The sequence below is a fragment of the Sturnira hondurensis genome, unplaced genomic scaffold (assembly GCF_014824575.4).
Source record: "Sturnira hondurensis isolate 20B ecotype Veracruz unplaced genomic scaffold, ASM1482457v3 Scaffold0002840, whole genome shotgun sequence".
In the NCBI taxonomy this organism is placed as follows: domain Eukaryota; kingdom Metazoa; phylum Chordata; class Mammalia; order Chiroptera; family Phyllostomidae; genus Sturnira; species Sturnira hondurensis.
Window position 1 is genome coordinate 32,362,187 of NW_028075471.1, and position 23,417 is coordinate 32,385,603.

Genomic DNA, 23,417 nt, shown 5'->3' on the forward strand with positions numbered 1-23,417 from the left:
CCATTGACACAGAAGAAGGAGGAGTTGGGGAGGGATGACAAAGAGGACAGAGGGGACAGGGGGAGCAGACTGCTTCTTTGCTGACACAGAACAGAGGATGCACTCAGACATGGTACTGTTCTGGGCTTAGCTGGTAAAACATGAATGTATCCACTGAAATGCAATTGTTTTTTCAATTAGTCAGATTTCCAACAGGCATGTCAAGGATGTGGAAGTTTTTTCTGGCCAAGGATACAATGAAAAAGATTGTATGAGCACACTGGAGCTATCTTGAGGGTACCCCATTTAAGAGGGCTACCTGTGAGGCAAGAGGACCCCAACATCAGGAAGAGTATGTTATATGGGGGAGAGAAGGAATTGATGGACTTTAAAAGACATCAGGCTCAAGTGTCCCAAATCGGAGAAACAGTGATGAGGCCTACTATAGAGAACCACCCCCAAGGAACCCCTCCTTGTGCTCCATGGGATGCCTGTCTCACTAAAAGCATCTGCAGTCGAGAGAGGACAACAGCACAAGTTAAGTAGAAAACCACTGCCCCCTTCCCCAGCCTCCCCCTTGCCATGACACATGGAGGGGAAAGGGCCCCATGAGTGTGTGTGCACGCGGGTCTCCCTCTCAGGCCTCTCCAGCTTTGATACCGACCTCTACACCCCTGCCCCCTCCATCCCGTGCCAACCTTTCCTCCACCCTGCAACAGAGAAAGTGTTGTTCTCATCCTCTGGCTCAAGCATGAACAAAAGAACATTGTTTCTCTCTGTACAGCAGAGCAGGCTGGAATTTTCCAAAGAAACTTGACCAAAGACAAAGGGACAGAGCAAGGAAAACAGGAAGTTCATGCATGCAGTCCAGCTAACAAAGTAGAGGTTTCCAACCCTCAAGAGCTAAACGGTGCCAGGCTGTCAAGAGTCCTGTCCAGAGAAAGTCCATTTCCAATCACCCACAACCCTTCCCTCCACACTTTCCCTTTCCTCTGCCCTTTCTTAGAGGAGGCTTGGAGAGACATCCCCACTGAACAATGGGTGATACACAGGTGGATTCAGAAATATGATACTTTCTTAGTTCCTGAGTCAGACAGACCTGAGTGATTTCAGTTACTTCACTTCTACGAGCCTTATTTTCTCTCATCTATATAGTACCTGTTTGGTAGACTGGTGATATGCTCACATTAAGGTTTGCATATGGCAAGTACTCAAAAATGTTTGCTATTATGGTCATTATTCAACGCCCTGTGGTTTCCAAAGAGAGCTACCCAGCCTTGTATTCCTTCTTCTCCCTGTGTTTATGTCTCCACTCCCCATTCTTTGTCGCATTCCTTCCACTTACATAGGTAGGTGAAACTTATTTCCTCATACCTGGATGTGTCTAACAGGTTTCCCTGATACTTTGAAAGAACTGTATCATAGGTTTATTGGAATGAACCATTCAAGCTCATCCACTCATAGGTGAAGCTTAGCTTCTTTATCTAAAGTTCGAGCCTAGCATCTGGACCCGAGTGACATGACACGTTAGCACATCCCAAGTCTAGCGGAACATTTCTGTCTGTTTCATCTCTGAAGGACACCTTCATTTCCAAACCCCAGGTGGTAGGCTTGGTCAAGGTTGGCCACTCATCAGTCAACACTTTCCCCAACTCATATGGCTTGTGCTGGGGCAGGTGAACTGTCCCTCCCCCAACTGGGGGTCAGACAGACTAGGCTCAAACCTTGGCTCTGTACTAAATTGCTAAAAATAAGCACTTAATCTTTCTGAACTCCAGTTCACTCTTTGCGGGATGGTGATTAGGATATCTGCCCAACAGTTTTTGAAGCTTAAATGAGAAAATGAATGTCAAGCTCTTAAGGCCGAGATTGGCCCACAGTACCAGAGACAAAATAAATGGTGGCCCACATTATCACTACATGTTTATCGGTCCACAGTTACTTTGCACACACAATTAAGTGGATAATTTATATCAGAAGATAAATATAAGACTTTCTTTTACATAGTCTCTCACCCCCATAGAACCTTGTTAGTGGTTTTCAAACCTTGAGGTTTGTAAGGGTCACCTGTTTACCTCTAAACTCTGATAAATGTCCTGTTCACCTTAGAAGTACAAATAGCACATTTACGGACTTGGGTAATAATTGGTTTCCTAATGATAGTTCATCTTTATTTTCAATTCCAATCACATGATTGAACAAATTTCCCAACATTTATTGTTCTTGGAATCCTGTTGGTCAAGGGTAAAAGAATTTGACTGACAACTGGCGTGTTTGCATTTCATCCTCGCATTTAGTAGCTGGAGCTCCGTGCCCGCAGTCTGCCCTTTGTTTCCATCCACAGTCTCCCTGCAAAATGCAACCATTTGTGCTCCCTAGGAAGAGCTAAAACGTTTGTTAAATAGTTGAACCCACAGGCAGAGGACGGCTTCTTGCTGTCATCTTGTCTGAGCAATGAGTGGTTCATGCATAGCAGACATGGCGTATTTTCTTTAAAATATTCTCGTGGGAGGTTCCCTGAGCTTCTGAGTCAGAGACCTCTGGATTGGAAGTTTGGCTCTGTGTGACACTGGGCAGGTTAATTAATCTCTCTGAGCCTCTATACAGGTGGAGATAATGATAGCACTTACCTCTTGGTTGGTTGCAAGGATTAAATAAGTTAATCAATGAGAAGTGTGGAGTTTTAAAGAAGGTCTTCCTGATGTTGGCCTCACATATGTTTGGGGTTCCCAATCCTTCCTTTCTTGGTTTTTTTCTTTTCCCACTACTTAGTTCTGATCAGGAATCTGCCCTGGCTAAATCGTTTCCAGAAAAACCATGTTTATTTCTGGGCTTTTAAATTGGACTTTGACCAGAATTATAAAGGTCAGAAAACTGGCATGTGAACTTTTGACATTAGGTAAAAACTAAAAAAAATACATAAAGGCACACCTATATTTAATATTAGTTCGTTAACTATGACAAATGTACCATAATAATGTTAACTATAGGAAAAACCAGGTGTGTGGTAAATGGAAATTCTGTAATATTACTACAACTTTACTATCAATCTAATACCATTCTAAAATAAGAAGGTTATTAACTGTTAAAAATATCTACCAATATTGAAACTATGAAAGTCAAACATTATATGTATGTTAATCACTTGTTAATGTATGTACATAATCAGCCATAAGAATCAAAATGGATAGAAAGTCCTTACCTGGGCTTTTAGCCAGAAATAAGGAACTCTTTGGTGAGATGATGAAATTGAGCACTTTCTTCAAAAATGTGCAGGTCTCTTGTGTGTGGAAGATGAGATACAAGTGTGGCGGTAGTATATGACCTCTTTCAAAACTGTTCACAGAGAGGGTAGGTGACCACCCATCAGGGGGATGTTGCAATGAGTGAGTAGGAAGTTACCCTTGATAACAGTTTATGTATTTCATGACACCTTCTTCTCTTACTTCCACCTATTCTACCTTTACCCTTTGGGTACATTAAATGTCAGATTTGGAAAGGACTTCAAAGACCGTTTTGTTCATCTCTAGTGCGTGGATTTCTGACAAGGCTCCTTGGCCTCTGGTATTACATGCAAACACATCACTAGGAATCTCACTGGTCCAGCTTAAACCTTACCTTTGTTCTGTCTTACACTGGCTAAACATCCTCATCTCAGGCTTTCTCCCTGCTCTGACCACCTGTTCGGACACACTTCTCTGGCTCTGACATCAGGATGCTCACAGATTTATTCTTGCCCTCCTCCTACACACTGAAGCCCCGGATAGTCTTGCTGCCAGTGCAGTCCCTGGCAGCAGAGACCTGCTACTCGGGAGTCCAACCCACGGCTCATGGGCTGCATGCAACCCAGAATGTCTATGAATGCAGCTCAACACAAAATTGTAAGTCTACTTCAAACATTATGATATTTTTGTGTGATTACATGTCGCAATGTATTTCATCTGTGGCCCAAGACAATTCTTCTTTTTCCAGTGTGGCCCAGAGATGCCAAAAAGTTGGACACCCCTGTAGGCAAAGAGGGACAGAAAAACATCTCTCGCTGCCTGGCCCTGGGGCTGACATCGAACCTCAGTAATTATTTTCACACAACACTTACAATCAGGCCATGGCCTTTCATGCCCTTGTACATTTGCATGAATGGGTCCTGAGAAATAAAACAGAAATGCAACTGGAAAAACACATCCTGCCTCACAGAGCAGTTCAAGTGCTCTGAACCACAGTGTGCCATGCACACTATCGAAGATCAAACTGACTGAACCCTAGCTCCTTCTGATTCACATCTTCCAAGGGAGAGTTCAGATAAACTAACAACTAACTCCACAGGCTCACGTGTTCTACAGATAGCACGACTGGCTCTTCCAACACTTGCCGCATTTACAAACGCTGACCAACTTCCCCCAAAACTGCACTTGTTTTGATGACTAACTGCAGCCTCTAAGTAACCTTCCCTAACTCCTGTCTTTGCAGATGCCACAATGTTTGTGCTCTGCCTCGCTCAATATGTGTACATCCATGATCAACAGGTGCCTCTAGCGATCTTGGATGAGGGAGTTTAACGATTCTGCCTTGCTCTCTGCCCATTTTCTTCTTGTGTGTCAGGCACTCACCTACTCAGCTCCAAGAACCTACTTAAATGCCAGACGGGTCTTCCCTGATTCCTTCTTCATCCCAGTCCTCAGTGCCATTCATTACCCCATCCTCTGTGTCCTCCAGGGACTTGGCTCAGGCTTCTGTGAGCTTTTCTCTCACTATACCGTCATTCTTCAATGTATTTCTGCCTACTCTCTCCACCTTTCCTCAAGGGTAAGGTCACTTTTATGCGTCTTTTTATGCCCATGGTTTACCCTGGTCCTGAGCATAGCTTAGGCACTGAATAAATGTTACTTAAACCCTGATTATAATTCATAACAAAACTGCAAACAGAGCCTTAAGGGATATGTGGGTCAATCATCCTTTCTTGGCCATTACAGATATACGTATGAGGAAGCCTCATGTAAAACAAATCTCTACAATGCCCATTTCTTTGTATTGTGAAGAGTCTATATAACCAGACAGGTATACTTGATGGCCAGGGTCACAAGTAGTGATATAAGAGTATAGGGACCCAGGTAGGTCCCAGATGGCTAATACTGTTCGCAATTATATTTTGCAAAGAGAAAAATCAACCACAATAAACATCTTAATTTTAAAAAAATCTCTTTAATTACTAAAATAATAAATAGACTTCACACTGTAGCCAAGGCTGAAGTCCTTTTAGAACACAGTCTCCATCTTGATCCCAGCCCTACCTGCCCGGAGGTATCCGTTGTTATCAGTTAAGCACACATCCTTCCAGGTCATTCTCATGGACTTACATACACAGGAAAAATATAGTACCAATTCATGTATGTGTTTCATAGAAACTTAATCATCAGCAAATGTCTTTAGACCTTCAGAAACACGAAGTTTTACATATGAGATGCCAATGGTAAAAAATGTATAAAAGATGTTCATTTAATTGGCTCTGTTACTTATCCAACTCTCAGTTAAGAATTAAACATATTCAGAGTATGTGTGCATTTTACATATAATATATAAGCACATTAATAAATGTAAATATACATTGCATTACCATATATTCCCCCCAAATTGTGGCTGGTTTCCCATATAGATCAAAGGACTGTTATGAAGATTACTGAGATGATGCATCAAACTATTTCAGCTGTTGAGAATGGAAAAGCTAAAAATAAAGCAGTTAGTTTTAAGTGATCATAATCACTTATATGCAGAAAAGCTATCATTGTCTTTAGTGGAAAATTAATTGTTACTTTATAATCAAAATGCCTGCATAGAGTCACAAAGCACTTATTCACCACTAGAGAAATAACAAATAGAGATACTGCTTCTTTCTCAGTTACCTAGTCTGTATAAATTGGTCATCATTACATGTAGAATTTTATATTTTATATTAGGAAAATCACATTCATGTTCAATAATTTGATTTCAGCTCAAATTGAAGTTTTCCCAACCATGCACTAAGATTGCACTTGGAAATGTATGATGAAAAAGGATCAGGGAGTGATGAATAAGTACATTCACAGTGGGAAAGTGTTTGGGGTTGTGCTATATTTGCTAATAAATTGTGTTTTAAAGTCTGTGAAAAGCTTTTAGAAATGCAATGAATTTGCACATTAATAAGCATTCCAGGAAATCACCAGCTCAGTATTGAAAAATAATATGAATAAAACATATAGTCAATATAACACTTTATTTATATAGTTTCTACCTGATGTGTGATGGTGTTGTCTGCCCTAAACATGGCTTCCGTAGGCAAGGTGTATTTATGCCCAGCTTAGTTCATTTTCCCTCCACTTGCCCTTCCCAACAGAAGCTCATTGTAACCCATATTCTTGTTATTGAGTCATCGTCTTATGATATCAAACACATGATATTTTATGACATGTTTTAAGAGAGGTGATTTTTCCCAAGGGAAAAACTAGGCTAGAGGAGGCTACAGTAAAGTTAATCCCTGGGCTTTCTGTCAGAGAATGTGCTATTCAGGCTTCTCTAGAAAAACATGACCAATAGAGAAAAAATACATGAGGTCTGTCCAGAAGGTATCCAGCCATGTAATATGAAAAATAGAGACACTTACTGAATTGAAGATATGAGATTACAAGAAACATTGTACATGGGACAATGATGCCTCAGTCCCCTTCAAAGTAGGCACCTTGGGACCTCACACAGTCCTCCCAGTTGCCCCGTCGTATTTGTCTGAATATCATCAACAGTCTGAAATCTCTTCCCTTTCAAAGGTAATTTTAGTTTTGGGAAAAGCCAGAAGTCCTGAGGCACCAAATCTGGGCTGTGGAGGGGGCTGAATCACCTGGGTTTTGATGTTTTGCCAAAACACTCTGCATGAGACGTGATGCATGAGCAGGCATGTTGTCATGATGAAGCTGCCAGTCACCAGTTGCCCACAGCGGAGGCCTTCTGAATCATCCAAATAGTTTTCATGGAGGAATGTTCAAACTTAATGTGAAATCTGATGCAGATTCTTTGATCTACTTGCTCAATCATTTTGAATGCAAGGGCCACACAGTACACATGCTCATTCAATGGCATCTACCACCCCCATTGACCAGTATAGGGAAATCATCATTGTTCACCCATGCTCATCCCAATTCACTTGCCTTGGCTGCCAGGTTATATTGACATCGAACAAACTCTTCTCTTTATATTAACAATGGCTAGACTTTTTCCAGACAGACTTCTCACATATGAAAGAGAGAGAGAGAGAGATTTTAAGGAACTGGCTCAAGCAATTTTGAAGGCTGACAAGTCCAAAGATTACCAGGCTGGATCCTCTAGAAAGAGCTGACATTGCAATTCCAGTCCAAAGGCCTCCAGCTGCCAGAATTCTCTCTTGCTTAAGGGGGTCAGTTTTTTTTGTTCTACTTAGCCTTCAACTGATGGAATGAAGCCCATCCTTATGGAGAGCAATCTCTTTACTTGAAATCCATGGATTTAAATATTAATCTCATCCAAAAACACCCTCACAGAAACAGCCAGAATAATGTTTGAGCACATATCTAAGCACCATAGCTCAGCCAGGTTGACACAGAAAATTAGCCATCATAGAGAACTTGACCAATACTGATACAGAGAGATTGCATCTGGTCACTGGGAAGGAGCAGAGAAGGGCCACAGGAGGAGGTTGTCCAAGGCAATGGTAAACAGTCTAGGATGGGATTGGCTGAGAAGCTGAATGCCTCTGGAGCACCTGGAGTTATGGGGCAGAAGATTTAAAGTAAAAAGAGGACAGAGAATGGCTCTCTTCCTCGAGGATGCCTGGATGGTCGTGCTGCAGCTGCCTGCGTTTCCCAATGGACGGTATTTTAGGTGGGAAGGAACAACAGGCACAGCCTAGGATTGGGCTGGCCTGGCAGAAGGTAGCAGGATGATTCTTCTTTTGGGTGTCCTAGAGAAGATGGGCCCTGAGGCAGAAACCTGCCATTCTAACAAAATTAGGTAGCTTCTGTATTTTATATTGTTTTAGTTTGTAAACTAACCCTATAGAACAGGGGTCTCCAACCCACTCCCACCCCACCCCATGCCAACTGGTCCCAGTCTATGTCCTGTAGGAAACCTGACACCCTAAAATTTGCCTGAGCTCTGCATGCAGCATAGGATGGCTATGAATGTGGCCCAACACAAAATCATAAGCTTACTTAAAACATGATAAGATTTTTTGGTGATTATGTGTCATAATGTATTTAATGTGTGGCCTAAGACAACTCTTCTGCTCCCAGTGTGGCACAAAGATGCCAAAAGGTTGGACACCCCTGGGAGGGTGGCAGCGGGCAGCAGGACCCACTTGCTGTTCCGCAGCACTACGGTGGAAAGGGCCTCCCAGGAGGAAAGCAGTGCATTGGAGACCATTCTGAGATCTGTGAGAACCAATTAGCTCTTCCACGTATACCTCCAGGCCTGGATGTCCTCTTGTAAAATCACTCTTCATCACATGAAAGATTTAAAAACTTCCACTTATTAAATCATCTAATCTCTACAGTAACCTGCTAAGCACATGTTCATCTCCCCATTTATTCAAGAGAAAATTAGGGCTCAGAGAGCAGTTTGCCTGAGGCCCTACAGCTAAAAAGTAGCAGAGGTAGCAGCAGATCCAGATTTTAACCAGACAAGAAATTTCACGCCCTTGCTCCCTAGAGGAACGACTGTCCTTGCTTCAGTTCCATTTTCACTGTCACGGGGAGGTCGGTGGCAGACCGTTTGTTGCCTACCCACTATCCATTCTTACCTTCTTCCTTAGTAACAGAATTATCTTTCTTTTTTTTTCTGGGCAACAGCACACCCAGCTAAAAGAGCACAATTCTCCAGCCACGTGAATAAGTTCTGGGCAACCACGCCCTTTCTGCTTCCTGTCTGGAACGTGGGCCTGGCGGTTTAAGCGTGAACAACGGTAGCCCGATCTTTGACTGCGGTCACTAGCATGTAAAACACATGGGAAGAACATAGGACATAAGCCTAGTAAATGTTTTTCAATAAACTATTTAATTTTAAAATAACTTTGGATTTACAGTGAAAGGAAGCAGTTTGCCAGCCCAACACATGCCACTTTGGGGGATTGATTATTTCACGCTGGTTAATTTGCACAAACAGCAGACACAGGGTCAGCTCTGAAAACCAAGGAAAAATGACCTTTTGTAAAGGTCATTTCCATTTTTGGAAACATTTTATTTATTTATTTTTAGAGGGAGGGAAAGGGAGGGGGGAAGAAGGGGAGAGAAACGTTGGATGGCCCCCTACTGGGGAACACAGGCATGTGCCCTGGCCGGGGAATCCAACCAGTAACCTTTCCGTGCTGGATCACGGAGCCAAATCAGCCAGGGCAAGGTCATTTCCATCTGTGAGGGAAATCTCCATTGTAGAGTTTCCCTCTCTGTACCCGTCCTGCCTTCATTATCACTGGAGAAGGCAGGGACTTAACATCTGCATCGCACTCCTACCCTTGTTTGCGGCCCTTTCCCTGGTGACCTCCCACAACTGACCCTCCACCCCCAACTTTTTTGTCTTTGACTGGAGACGGTATTTTCAGTCCCAGCTTCTGACATTTTGGCAAGTTAATCAGTGTTCCTGCGTGTCTCACGTTTATACTAGAGGCATACATATTATTCAACTTCTATTTTTCTCCTGCTAATTTGTCTCAGGTTAATTTGATTATAAATCCTGCAAGAAGACCTTCAAGGTTAGGGGATAATTTTTCCTCCCTGACAGAAGAGAGAGAATACCAGATGAGATGATTTAGTAAAGATTGGGTACTTGAGCTCCAGATGAATTTAGCGATGGCCTTAGGATATACAGATGTGACTCTGGAGCTAATTCCCAAACACATTTAACATCCTTCCCATATTCTTCTGCCTAAACAAATAACTGTGATGCTTATAGGAGACAGTAGGTTTTTCCCCTATTTTTCTAGCTAAGAATAGAAGCAAAAGATTCCTTTTGCCAATGTTCCTGAGATGAACTCAAGACCGCAGGTTTAAATACTTACATTTTTTATTATAGTTGGTGATTACATGAGAATGAGTTGCATGAACAAAAATCGGAAGTTAATTTTGTTTTTGTTTTTCTTTTTGAGCTCCAGTCACTACTTTGGCTCTTAATAGTGATGAGTCTTTTCATATTTTACATTCCACAAACCGTCTTACCCACAATGATAAAAACATCGGTCTTTTCTGAGAAACACATTTTAATGTCCATAGGCATTCTGCTTTATGTTTCTAGAAGTATCAAGAAAAAAGTTGCAGTAGTGTTGGGATGGGTGAATTTTGTCCCAAAGGATAAGTGGTTGTTTTGTGTAGATTTTACTTAAATCTTGACAAATGACATGTATACCTGTTACTGGTAATGATTCCCAGTTCTTAAGTTCAGTAAAGAATCCAGAGCCAAGAACTCTGGCACGACAGGAAGTTTACTTAGCATGCAAAGTGAAAGTACACTCAAAGAGAAGTTTTGATTGGGCTGCTCAGAAAACTGCCTGGGCCTTTTAGAAATAAAGTCACCAAGGCAGCAGAAGTGAGCCAGCTGGGCTGCATGGACTCGGGAAACAAGTTACAGAGGCTAAGAAGGGCCCTTGGACACAGGTTCAGAGGGTTAGCCTAGGACAAGTTGCCACGGTCCACTGCTCCCCTGGCTGCAAATCTTGTGGGGACCCTTAGAGCTTAAGAGAAAAGAAAGCAAAGATACGGTCCCGGAGAAAGAAGGCACTGGCATGCTTTAGAGAGAGAGGGAGAGTGAACTGGGTTCTTTGATTTAAGAATTCTTATTAGTTTTCTAAAACCAGGAATTTTAGGGGCAGTCTTAGAGGAGGATCTCAACAGAATATTCATCAGCTTTAATACACTGGCTCATCAAAATGACTGGATAGGACCAGGGTCATGGTCTCTGCTGATCGGTTGGCACCAGGGCAGCGAGTCACCAGTCATTGTATCTGGTCCTGCTGTCGGCCATGGTGTCATTTTGTCTGGTTTTCTGCTTTGCTGGGCCTGGAGCTGAAACACAACTGAGGCCTAGAAATTACCTCTAGTTTGACCAAAACTCTGTCTCTGTGGCCAGCAAGCCCAAGGTTCTGTTTGTTCCTAAGATTATCTGGTGCTGATCAGAATCTCATTGTCCTGAGGGCTTAATGCTTAAGGGAGTGGCCGTGCCCGGGAGAAGGAGGCAGGTGAGTCCAGGTGCAAGATGAGGCCAGTTTGAATCGCCTATCTGTCTCAGTTTTCCAATTCCACTGCCAAGGAATTTTCCTAGCTTCTTACTCGCCTGCCTCATACCTTTGGTTGAGGACTGCTCTTCAATAGCATCAAAGAAACCAGATTGAGAAATAACGGGGTAAGTAGCATGAACTGTCCAAAAGCCAACTTGAATCATTATCAATCATTCTGTTCCTGTTGGCATGTGTTGGCAAAAACATATTGATTTTAAGAGTAAATATTACTTAAGATGCTTTGGTGTGGAAGTTAAATATGAACAAAAATTAAGGGTGGTTTGAGAAATCACATATTTTTATCATAGGACAAAAGCCCAGGGAGCTCTGACCTGGTATTAGGGAGGCAAATTACCCTCTAACTTTCCAGTTCTGGCCTTGAGAGAATCACCCTCACAAATGGAGATCTCCCTATAAAGGTGAATATTCGTTACAAAGGGTGACTTGTACTTGGTTTTCAGAGTTTCTGAAAACCATGTCTGTTGTTTTTAAAGTTAATTAGCTTAAAATAATCAATATCCCGAAGAGGCGTACTTGGGGTGGTAAACTCTGTTCCCCTTCACTGGTTTTTCTGCAATTTCTTGATCTTGACCCTCATTTCCACAGGGTGGCTTCCTGGTCTCCAAGCATCACATCCTCACACGACCACCTTAAAAATCAGAAAGATGCCGGGTGGGGAGTGAAGACAAACTTTTCTTTCTTTTCTTCTTTCTAGTAAATTCCCAGCAGACTTCCCCTTACATTCCTGGCCAGAAGTAGGGTTACAAGGGAGGCTGGAAATACAGGTACTTGTTTTGTTTTGTTTTGGTTTGGTTTTTGCCTCTACTGTGGGAGACAACCATGCCAGCAAGGGAGACAGGGAAGCTGGTATGACCTTGTGCAGACAGCCAACAGTGTCTGCCGCAGCAGCCTTGTGGCTGTGGTCCCTGCATGGGCCTTCCCTGTTTAGGTCAGTGAGCTAAACTGTGAAGTGTGCAACATCGCAACTTCGCACGAAGTAGGAGGAAGAGGAGAGAATGGAAAACACACGGTTGGTGTAGAAAGGCAGGCTGATGAATTGGTAACTTGCAAGAGCCAGAAGAGCCATAAACGATCCCTAACTCAAAAAGCTATTCAAGTCAGCAGGACAAAACTGCCAGGGTAATAAGCTGAATACTAAACACTAAATACTGAGGGTCCTCTCAGACATCTTCATTGGATCTTTCCCCCACTCTCTGGAACCTCACACGCTTGGAAAGTGATCTTTCTGTTGGGGTTTCCCTCTTACTGGTGTGAATGGAAGTTTACTTGTGTTTGTTCAGACTGGTATTCACGAGTTCTCTTGCATTGATCCAAGTAGTTAGAAATTCAAAGAGAGCATTGTGTACTCTGCCTATTAAAGATAATATGACCTTTTGTTTGCCTTTATTAATAAAGACACCTTCCCTTATAGACCCTAAAGAACAATGCCCTGCCAGATTTTCATTTCATTCAGTAGAATTCCACACTGGGAGCAGCCTATTTTAGAACCGTTCTCAGTATGTCCATTAGAACAAAGGAGTTAATGCAGAGCAGGGGGGTGGGGGCTGGGCTGATTCTTGTTTATTGTAAAGTGGAGACAAACATCTTTTGTTTTGTTGTTGTTTTTAATAAAAACATGATAATCAACATCCTAACCAAATGTAAAAGGCGGGCATTTGAATATTTTTAATGAGAAGGACCAGTGAACAGTGCCACATTTAGCCAAATCTAGAGTTCCCATTTCAGGCTTAAATCATAAATGTGGGCATTATTGCCGTTTACAATACACCATTGATGGAACAGCAACTTTAAAGCCAATTAAAGGTTGGCAATCTTCCTACCATTGGCAAAGTAACACTTGTTAACAGTTCCCCTTGTGACACGTTTCAGTATAATCACTGATTTCTGGAAACCTTATTTAGCACTTACGGATATTTTGAAATCTCTAATGAATTTCTTTTTATAGACATTTTTACGTTTTACTCTAATTTTTTAAAGGTGTTCAGGTAGTTTAATTTTATACACTCAGATGGTGCATGTACCCAGATATTTATATGTGAAGGACAAAATGTTAGAGTATGTAGAACTATACTCTATAAATAATAGTTTGCTCATAATACTGAGATTTTAATGGTCCCATTTCTGAAATCCAATTGTACCCAAATTCATTCAAAACAACTTCACACCAGAATTTGAATATGCAGACAACTAGACAAACACTCTTTCTGCTTAATAAACTACAAATTCTCGTCATTTGAATTTGGTTGGAAATAGTTCGACTAAGTAAATTCTTTCATTGGTTATTTACTTCAAATAAAAGTGTTTTGGAGGCTAGTAAAACCTTTTTTACGTTTCATATGGAAATAATTTGATAAGCTTGGCAAAGATGTGCCAAATGAGCTAAGAACATTCAAGTTATTTTAGTCTTGAGTTACTAACACGGAACAGAGAACTAGTTGTCACCAACTAAAGAACGGCTTGATTATGTGCTATGCAAATGTTAACATGAAAGGAAGCCATAGTTGATTTGCACTTAGATACCGTGTTCTGGCATGCTTCAAATAGATAATACTCATTCAAGATGACAGCATGCATCTGTATACTCAACACTAGAAATTTGATAACATTGAAACAAGATTGTAGAAGCCATCCTGACATTCAATATTAGCAATAAATATTATTAGCACAAGATCATGCATGTATCCCAGCATTGATGGATTGATTCAGGTACACAATTCGAAGAGTGTTACCTTTAACCATCTACAAAGTGTCCATGCCAGAACCAAACAGCAATATGTTTAACTGGCCCCTTTTTTGTTAAAAAAAACCCCAACTCTATAGCTGTTATCATTGCAAGTGTAATTAAGTACATATTGTTTAGTTTAAGTTAATAAATGGACATTTTTTCCCCAAAGAAATGTGCTTAGGAATATGTTTTTAAAAATCTAAAGTGAGACACACTTTCAGAGTTTGTAAATTATATTAATAATGGTGAAAAGTCAGAAACAACCCACACATATGAAAATTTAGGTCTGATTAAATGAACTATCTTTCGGCTGGCATGGCAGAGACAATTAGTGGCCCGTCCATAACAAGTAAACTTTGTTTCTTAGTAACTTCCTGACTTCATTCAGGATGGCCTGTCGATGTGAGAATGTCCAAACTCATAGAGAGTTTTCATTTTTGTAAGAGTTTATTTGAGCCAAGATAAAGACGTGCTGAGAAACAAGAACTCTGGTGCTCTGGACAAGGACAGTTTTGCTAATTTCTTTTATCTATGTGCAGTTAAGGCAGGAATGTGAGGAAGAGTTCAGGAAGGTGGGAGAAAGCAGGGTGAGCAAATCTCCAGGACTGGATTGTTGAGTAAATAACAAGATTATGAGCTCCCTTGAGGGTGGTTATGCCTCTGAGAGGTCTGAAAAGGAGGATTACTCTGGCATTTCAAAGCTGTGTGAACCTGGATGGACAGGGCTTGCTGAAGGCAGAGACAAACCTGTTATTAAAGGAGTTACAGGCTGGAGCATGACTGCCACCTGACCTGCCCAGGTAGGAATTTATGATCAGATCACCTGGTGAGGTTACTTTCAGTCACTGTCCTTGTCAGGTTTCTCCCAGAGCCCTTTTCCTTCACAGGCACATGGGCTGTGCAGTTACACAGGACCCGCCCACCCGCTCAGAAGGGCCTTAGGCTGAACTAATGTTCTTTTGTTGCTATGTGAAATTCTTAATTTTGTCTTTGAAATTGTGCTTTGTAAGTGAGGTCTGCTGGAGCTTGTTCACTGTTCCTTGCTGCTGCGTCTGCATATCTCCCCCTGAGCTCCAAATTCCTGTAGTTTCATGAGGAGCCAGAGATCAGCAAGACTGAAAGCAAGGACCAGGAGTGTGCATTACATCTAAAAGTGACTAAGCTAGGTCCCTGACACCCCTGAGAGGCATGCTTTCCATTTGAACCAGAACTTGCTACCCAGAAAGAAGGCAATGGCATTCCTAGAAACAATCAAGGAACCCTATTGTATCATTTCTTACTTGTGTTAGTTCCCTGCAGTAATCAACAACTTATCTTGAAAATGATGACACAGAAGGCAGAGATGGACAACCCACAGTTCCTTTTCCTTTCAGTTCTTATTCATCAGTAAGCTGAAGTTACAGAGTGTTGGTACAAGATGTGTATATTCAAGAAGTGAAATAAAAACAGCTGATTTCATCCTGTGCAATGTTGTGACTGTTTTGGTACAGATGCATGCACATGCTATGAAATACCAATTGTGTCATTTTGGAGATTCCATTCTTACATTTGCATTTAAAACTGGCATGAGTATAAAGGTGAAGGGCAAAATTCTTGCAATTAATTTAAGTTTTTCTTCTTTTGTTACTTAGAATGACATTACCTGTGACGTATAGAAATGACATATAGAAAATAAAAAATATCCCCAGTCAGGGCACATGCCTGGGTTGCAGGCCAGTTCCCAGCAGGGGACTCACGAGAGGCAACCATACATTGATATTTCTCTCCCTCTCTCCTTCCCTTCCTCTCTAGAGATAAATAAATAAAATCTTTTAAAAAAAGAAAATAAAAAATATGCAGTGTCAAGAAAGGGGCTTCAAAGATATGAAGGATCTTTGTATTTTAGTACTGATGGGGTACTGAAGTGTTGCAAAACTTTTAGTTTCAGGTAATAGCTAAGAAGGTTAGTAATCAACACACTTAAAAAGCTATTGTTTCAGGGACTGAAGAAGGTATGACCCACCCTGACTCCTGGAGACAAAAAGCAGTTCCACCTTTGTGCCCCAGGAGGACTGCAAGCCATCAAGACTGTGTCTGAGGCGTTGTGCTCCGAGATGATACACCCAGCACATAGGGCACAGATAAAGACCGCTGCCTGGGACACAGATGAAGGAATGCAGCAATTTTTTATCTGATTAACTTTTCCCCTGAATTCCAATCCCTACACCCACACTTTTCTTCCCCTTATAAAAAGGGTTGGTTTACAACAGAGTTTAAGATGGTCTGTTAGGGTACAAACCTGCCGTCTTCTCAGATTGCTGGCCATCTGAATAAAGCACCCATAGAGATTCAGTCCCTGTCTCTGCCTCTTGGGTCTGGTGGTGACAGCACGAACAGTGGCTTTTCTGGTTTCAGTACTTTTAATAGAACTTTACCCTACTTTTTAAACAAGTGGTCCCACATTTTCATTTTGCACTGGGCCCCATAATTATGTAGCCAGCCTTGACTTTGTGGAACCAACACATCATCTGTGAACTGCCTACTTTTGTGTCTAAATCACTGCTATTTTGTTGTAGCCAAATTTAACCCCAAGCAGCATTTAAGGTACACAGTGTAGCCACTAAGATCACTGCTAAAGAAGGATGTTTGATTATTGACAAAACTCACTTGTGTTAGTTTTTTTTTAAAGTAGGTTATGTATAGTGTGTAACATTTTTGTTTTTTAAAAAAGACACACAGACACATAGCCATAAACAGAAAAAAAAGGCCAGAAATAATTACACCCAAATGTTCATAGTATCTGTTGTTAGGATGGTCGTTGATGCAGGCTGTGGAAGAATCTGCAAAGAGAAGAATGTGTAGAGAGTGAAGTTTTTATTCACTCTCCAAGACAGGAGAGGGGCTTGGTATAGAGAGATACTCTGGTATTGAGGGGCGGGGGCTTTGAGCTTTCATTGTATTAAAAAAGGGGGGGTGCTGCTGTGAGGCCCCTGGGCTGTGGGGGCGTTGTAACCCGAGGCTGCGGTGCCTGCCAGTGTCATCTCCTGCCTGCGGCTGTGGGGAGCGGTTAGGTCTGTTCTTGCTTCCAGTAATTTCCCATCCCGGGACAAGCTCAGATGGCAGTCGTGTTTAACAAGGTCATGGGCTTGCTCAGCAAACGGCGCCACAGCAGCAGAAGGGGCTGGCTGCACCCTGACATCTGTCTCTCAGGATTTATTCCTAAGGACTAGAATTGTTGATATTTGCTTTCTTTTGTGTGTGTGTGTGTGGTTTTCCATACTTCTCAATCTTCATAAAATGAATATGGATTTGTTTTGTAATTAGATACAATTTAGAAAACTTAAAAATGAGTCCCAAGCTGGTATGAAATTTGTCATTTCATCTAGAAACTGTGCAAAACTCAGCCTCATGTCATTTTGGGCAGTTTGCTTAATTTGGGGTTTTTCAAATTATAAAAACTAATTTCAGTAACAACTGAAATAATACAAAGTTATATTTTTTGAAAAAAAAAGCCAGTTTTATTCCTCTAGTCTATTCATGTCATCCATCTAAGGTAAACATGTTAAAAGATTGACATGTATTTTTTCACAAATTATATAGTGTAATCAAACCTATATAATTTGCTCCCTAATTACAGATACACAGGCACATAGATGGAAAAAAAGGGGGAGAGAGGGGGAGAGACCAATCAATTGAATTTTGGATTTGTATTCTATGAAATAGAATCCTATCATACACATTACTATTTTTATTTACCGTATCATAAACTGCTTTACAAGTCAAAAGATAGGAATTTCACTTTATTATTTTTCTTATTTCTCTACTCACACATAAAAACACATATCATTTTATTTCCCACGTTTCTCACCTCATTTTGAAACTTGGAGGTGTTTTTCACATATAATTTATTAAACGTTCTGAATGATGCCGTGGCGAGGGGTGGGCGGGAGGTGGACTGGATGTTGCCCCTGAGTGAACTCACTCTTGATCCCAAGCTCATCAAAGGAAATGCTTTCAGTTTACGTTTCCAAACAACGTACATTCCCCACCCACACGTTTTCTCCTTGCCTCCTCCTTCTTATCCCACATTTCAACCGAAACATCTGGTCTGTACCCTGGTTTGCAATTTGCTTTCTGAGGCATCGCCCTATTATTCTTTAGAGGGGAAGTAGATTTAGTGTCTTGAAGAAGTTAGCCAGTGTATCTTCCAATATTTGGTAGTTTCACCATCGAAGAGGAGGGAAACCAGCAGCTTTCAACAGAGCAGTACCTGCTGAGCAATGGAGGGCATGGGAATAGACCATGTTGACATTTAAAAAATAAGGTTGTTCCTACATGATACTGAGAACAGATTCGTAAGGCATTGTCTCAAAACTAACTAATGTAGGGCTCTGTGTAGATGAGGTCCCAGTGAACTAACTCCTCAGTGACCTCACTGTCCTTCTGAGCATGACACTTAAAGAAGCTCCCGTCTATTCTCCTGAGCCTGCGCACGCCTTTGACTGCACTTAAATCTTCATTTAATCTGAGCAGGCGAAGAGTTATTCTTCAAACCAACGGCTCCCTTACCATCTTAAAATATACTGCATGAATAATTAAGGTGTTTCTTTTCAGTTACAAGTTCACCATTGCATTATCTACTGATAATGAGCCCACACTTTCTTAGTTTTGCTTATTTATGGCGTTATCATCACAAACAACTACTCATTGCGCACTGGCTGTGCTCTGCAGGCCCTGCTGATGAGACCAGAACACGTTCCTACCACCACAGCGAAGGCGTAATTACTCTTTGGGGATTATTTTCTTGAAAAAAAAAAAAAAAAAGGCTGGAGCTTTTACTCCCCAAATGAGTGGACCAAAAGAAAATCTTTACAGGATGCAAACTCAAAATATAGATGAAACAGGCACAACATTGAAAAGCTTCCGGAAACATGAGAAAATGAGAGAAGCCCCTCAAATTTTCTAGGTAGAATACCTTTCTAAAAGCTAGATTTTTGTACCCCAAGATAACATTGGGCCAATTCGTTGCTTTAAGTAACAAGGCAGATAGGAAGTAACTTGAAGTTTACAATGCAGATGGAAATTAAAAATTAAACCCAGACCATGAAATGAAAATAAACCCTCTACTACACATGTATATCAAGAAATGGTTATTTTTCCCCGTAAGTGTGGTGATTGAAGGGGGTCCTGACCTCAAGGACTGGCCAGGCCAGCAACAAGCTTGTGCAATAAAAAGTTTGTCCCGGGCGCACTCACTCTCCAAACCTCTCCCTTTGTCCTTGTGGTCACCTGTCCTCCCCTCTCCCTCTTGCTTTCAGGGGTCTCCATGTCCTGGGCTCAATGTTGTTCTCTGTTGGCAGCTAATTAATGGGTAAGAAGTTAGGTTTGTGGAGAAAACAGTGTTGCTAAGTGTTTACAATGTCTTTATATGTTTCAGCATTTTTCAGTTATTGGAAACAGGGAGGAAAACTTTGGTAGTAGAAATCCGGGCTGGCTCTGGGTTAGTAAATCCCTCTGGCACTTTGATAGAAGCAAACCTCAGTCATTAATTTTGCATCGTATTGTGTTCAAAGACCCTAAGGTATCTCAGCAGCAGAGGTGGAAGGAGGAAGGTAAAAGTTGGTCGTGCTTCTGGAATTTTCTTTTTCATAGTCATGGGGTCCACCCGAGCCTGGAAAAAGTGCTGTTTTCTTTTCCTCTGATAATTAGCTGAGGGTTTTGAATATAGGCCTAATGGTCTTAACAATTGGTGGTAAATTAGAGTTGAAGCCCTATCCACTTCCCACCTACAGCATAAACAGACGGGCTTGAAGGGGGGCGGGGTGGAAACCTTTAGTACCCTCCTCTAAACAAACTCTGTACTTGGTCGGGAGGAATCCATTTCTGATTCGACCCAAGAGTACACAAATTAAGTTAACATAAGAAAAAGTATGAGTTTTTACTAAGATGTTATGTTCTTATACAACTGTCTTTTTAAATAGGACAGTTTTCATAGTTAATTCTGGTTGTAAGCTATGCGATTATATTTTTCTAATGAAGAATTTAAATTGCTTGAGGTGGTTTCCTGGTTCTTTAGATCAAGGGATCTTCAAAATTATTTGCGTATGTAATCCTGAAGGAACTTTGAAAAACAAAGGGTCCTTCAAAACATTTTACACTGATAACTGAAAATGTTTTATCCTGACTTTACCTCATTGCAGAAAATGTATTTCCTGGTATGTCATAATTGCAACATATATTTTAACTTTGTTTTCTATAAAATCCTTGGAGCTGTAGGTGTAGTCTTTCAGCTTATTGAAAAAGTCCACCACATAAGAATTGTCCAACCGATCTCCAGCTAAGACCAGTCAGCTAAACCAGACAGAATGTCTGTGGTAGTGGCAAATGGCACTGGTGAAAAGCTGTGACCCTCCCCGCCATTCTTCTGACATCGTCTCTGTAAGTACCAACTCTAACTAATATGGGGTTTGTAGATAAACAGCCTGTTTGTATAAGAATCCTAACTAACCAACTTGAAAAGACACAGACCCAGACCTTCAAGCATTCCAGCTCCAGGAGATTCGCTGACCTTCATCCGTAGGTAGACCCAGGATGACCTGAAGCAGGATGACTAAACCAGCTGACGCACACCGGACCATCACTTGCCTTATTGGAAAGGACTGTGCTTGGCTGCTTGCAGAGAATTCGGCAGCCCCCTTCCCACCTCGATCTTGTTCCCCTCTCTCTCCTTATAAAAACCTCTGCCTCTACTGAGGGGTGGAGATGGGCTTTGAGATGTGAGTCCCCCATCTTCCAGGTGGCCGGCACCTGCAAATAAACCACTTTCCTTTACATTCGCACCTGCCTCTTGAGTATTGACTTTCATAATGGCAGGCAGCTGCACCTGCCTTCAGTTACGTGTTTACCATTTAAAAATTTAAGTGATTGGGATAACATTCTTCTGAATCCTAATTCCACATGAGAGCAACAGAGAGGTACAGAGAGAAGGCACAGAGACTCGCCAAGAGTTGGCTGCCTGGATAAAAATGACTTGAGTACTTCTTACAAAGGCTTTCTCTCTGCTCCATTTTTGGGTGGGGAATGAGAGAATGCTTCCTCGGACACAGGACATGTTTAATCACCCCTTTTGAATTGCCTCCAAGATTTTTATAGCCTGGAGCCACACACCAAGTTAAAATTCAGTTTTGGGGAGTCGTATGTCTCTCCTGAGAGATGAGAGAAGGGGGGACATGAAAAGGGGGTACCGGCAGGACTCTGGACCTGGGGAAGCTGAGAATCTGGAAATAGTTGCCTTAAAACTATCCAATCGCCATGTGTTTTTGGAAAGCCTTCATGTGCTCAGTTTGAGGCTTGCTGTTTTAAACTCTTTTTAGAAGAGAATGCATATGCTACAAAGATCCAGGATGCGAGGCAGCCTTCCAGCGAGCGGGGAGATACTCACACAGAGACGGGCGTTCCAGAAACTCAGTGGGACAAAGGGAACTACTTCATCAATCCGTCCCCTACGGAATAGCTCACATTCTAAGGCCTCATTCTCATAATAAGATACAAATTTTTAGAGATGAAAAGGCCTATAAAAAAACAAAATGATGAAGCCAGGAAGTGGGGTGAGTAAATAGCACTGAGATTATTTTGCTTTTTTTTTCCGCCTCTACCTAGCTAGCATAAGGCATCTCCTGATTTAATGTTTCCACTGAAGGCCTTAAATTATGATATCATGAAATAAAATCTTAAAGTAATACCACATGTCGGAGGATGTGAAAGTATGCAAAAATTGTGCCTTACTTTGAGAACACTAATTGTACAAAAATCTAAACTTCATAATAGATAAGCTAATATTTCAAAGGAATGCTTCAAACGACACCCTGCATCATGCATTTAAACATGTTCTCACTTTACAGTTCTTTCCCACAAAGCATACTTTTCCCTATTGCTCTCCAGGAATTATAAAAATATCTGAAAAGAGAGAACTATGAGGAAAAGTCAAATCTCTACCAATGGGTTTTTACTGCCTTTGTTCTTTCTGCATTTCTGTCTTTTATCTTCAGGTAACATTTCCCCACTTTCTTTGGAGTATTTCCCTTCCCTCACTGCTTGCTATTCTGAACTGCCCCTCATACTCCCAGAACACAGAAGTTGGCATGTGACAAAGGTCACACTATCCCATCCTCCCAGCCATACACTGGCTTGGGGTTAGGCACATGACCCAAGCTGGGCCAGTTGGAGTCCTTCCCTAAGATATTTATATGAAATTAAGAGCATTTCAATGAAGTTGCTCAAACACAAAGGTGTTGATTTTGTTGGATTTCTTATGGAAGATGATAAAGAATGGAGCTTTTCCCTTGGGGTCTAATGTGGAACATAACCTGGCAGGACATGTGGATACAGTGGACAGAGAAAAATAGAAAAACACAAATAGGAAGGACATACACATTATAAAAAAGGCCTTGAATTTCTCCAAGCCCTGGACTGGTATTCAAAGATTAGCCCCATCACAGGTAAATGGTATGGATGACGAGGTCTAAAAACTAGAGGTCAGCAAGTAGAAGTAGCCAAGACAGATGAAACAGGAAGATCCTGTTACACAACTTTTAGGCAAGCAGAATGCCCTTGGATTCGTTGGCAGTGATGGAATTTCCTGTACTGAAAGGAAAAGTGTGCGAAAAGGGAGAGGGATGCTTTGAGTTTGGAAAGGATCTAGGCTGAGTCTCTATAAAGCTCTGCCTGACTTGCGCACGCTGCGGACGGGTGGGGGTGGGGGTGGGGGTGGGGTGAGAGTGTGTGGAAGGGGTACTGAGGCAACTGCAATACTTGTATTTCAATTGCGCCACCATGTGGCTGCGATGCCAGCAACAGCCTAGCCCTCCCAATATGCCACCGTGGTTTAACCGCAGAATTGCGAGCCATCTCTTCTGGAGGTGACTAAGTACAGCTAACTGTCCCATCCCTTAGGTATATGGATTTCTTATGGTGGGAAATGGGCAATGGTTTGAAATAGGGAATTACAGAGAAGAAAGACATTTTTATGATATCAGAGGGGTATTATTTGGATAGCAAAAATAGATGTGTTCTCGTTTTGAGCTCTAGATTGGAGGAGTTTCTAGGTAGTGGTATGTTGGAGTTGCCTTGTGCCAGTTTGCAAGAGATGATTGTTAAATTCTCAAGAATTTTGCAAGCTGGTTGTGAAGCAAAATTGTCATGAATAATTGACTACATATGTCAGATTTAATGACAATAGATTTATTAGAAAAAGAGTTAACATAATAGGATGTAACTCCATTTGTCAAATCACAGTTCAATTGCAACCACATGTTGGCTACAGATACAAAAGTTTGGCAAAAGTCAATAAAATCATTCTGTAAGAATGCATTGGCTATATGGAAGTTATAATAAATCTGTATTGCATATTTTATTATTATTTGTAAATTATATGCCACACATCCTTTATAT

The 23,417-nt window shown here is 41.4% G+C and overlaps 1 long non-coding RNA gene across 1 annotated transcript; it reads left to right on the forward strand.

Annotated features, from left to right (window-relative positions):
- The first annotated feature begins 11,941 nt into the window (after window positions 1-11,941).
- On the forward strand, window positions 11,942-20,728 carry LOC118983687 (uncharacterized). The gene is made up of 3 exons (XR_005065761.1): window positions 11,942-12,027; window positions 20,244-20,405; window positions 20,488-20,728. It is a non-coding gene; the product is annotated as an uncharacterized LOC118983687 (long non-coding RNA).
- The last annotated feature ends 2,689 nt before the right edge of the window (window positions 20,729-23,417 follow it).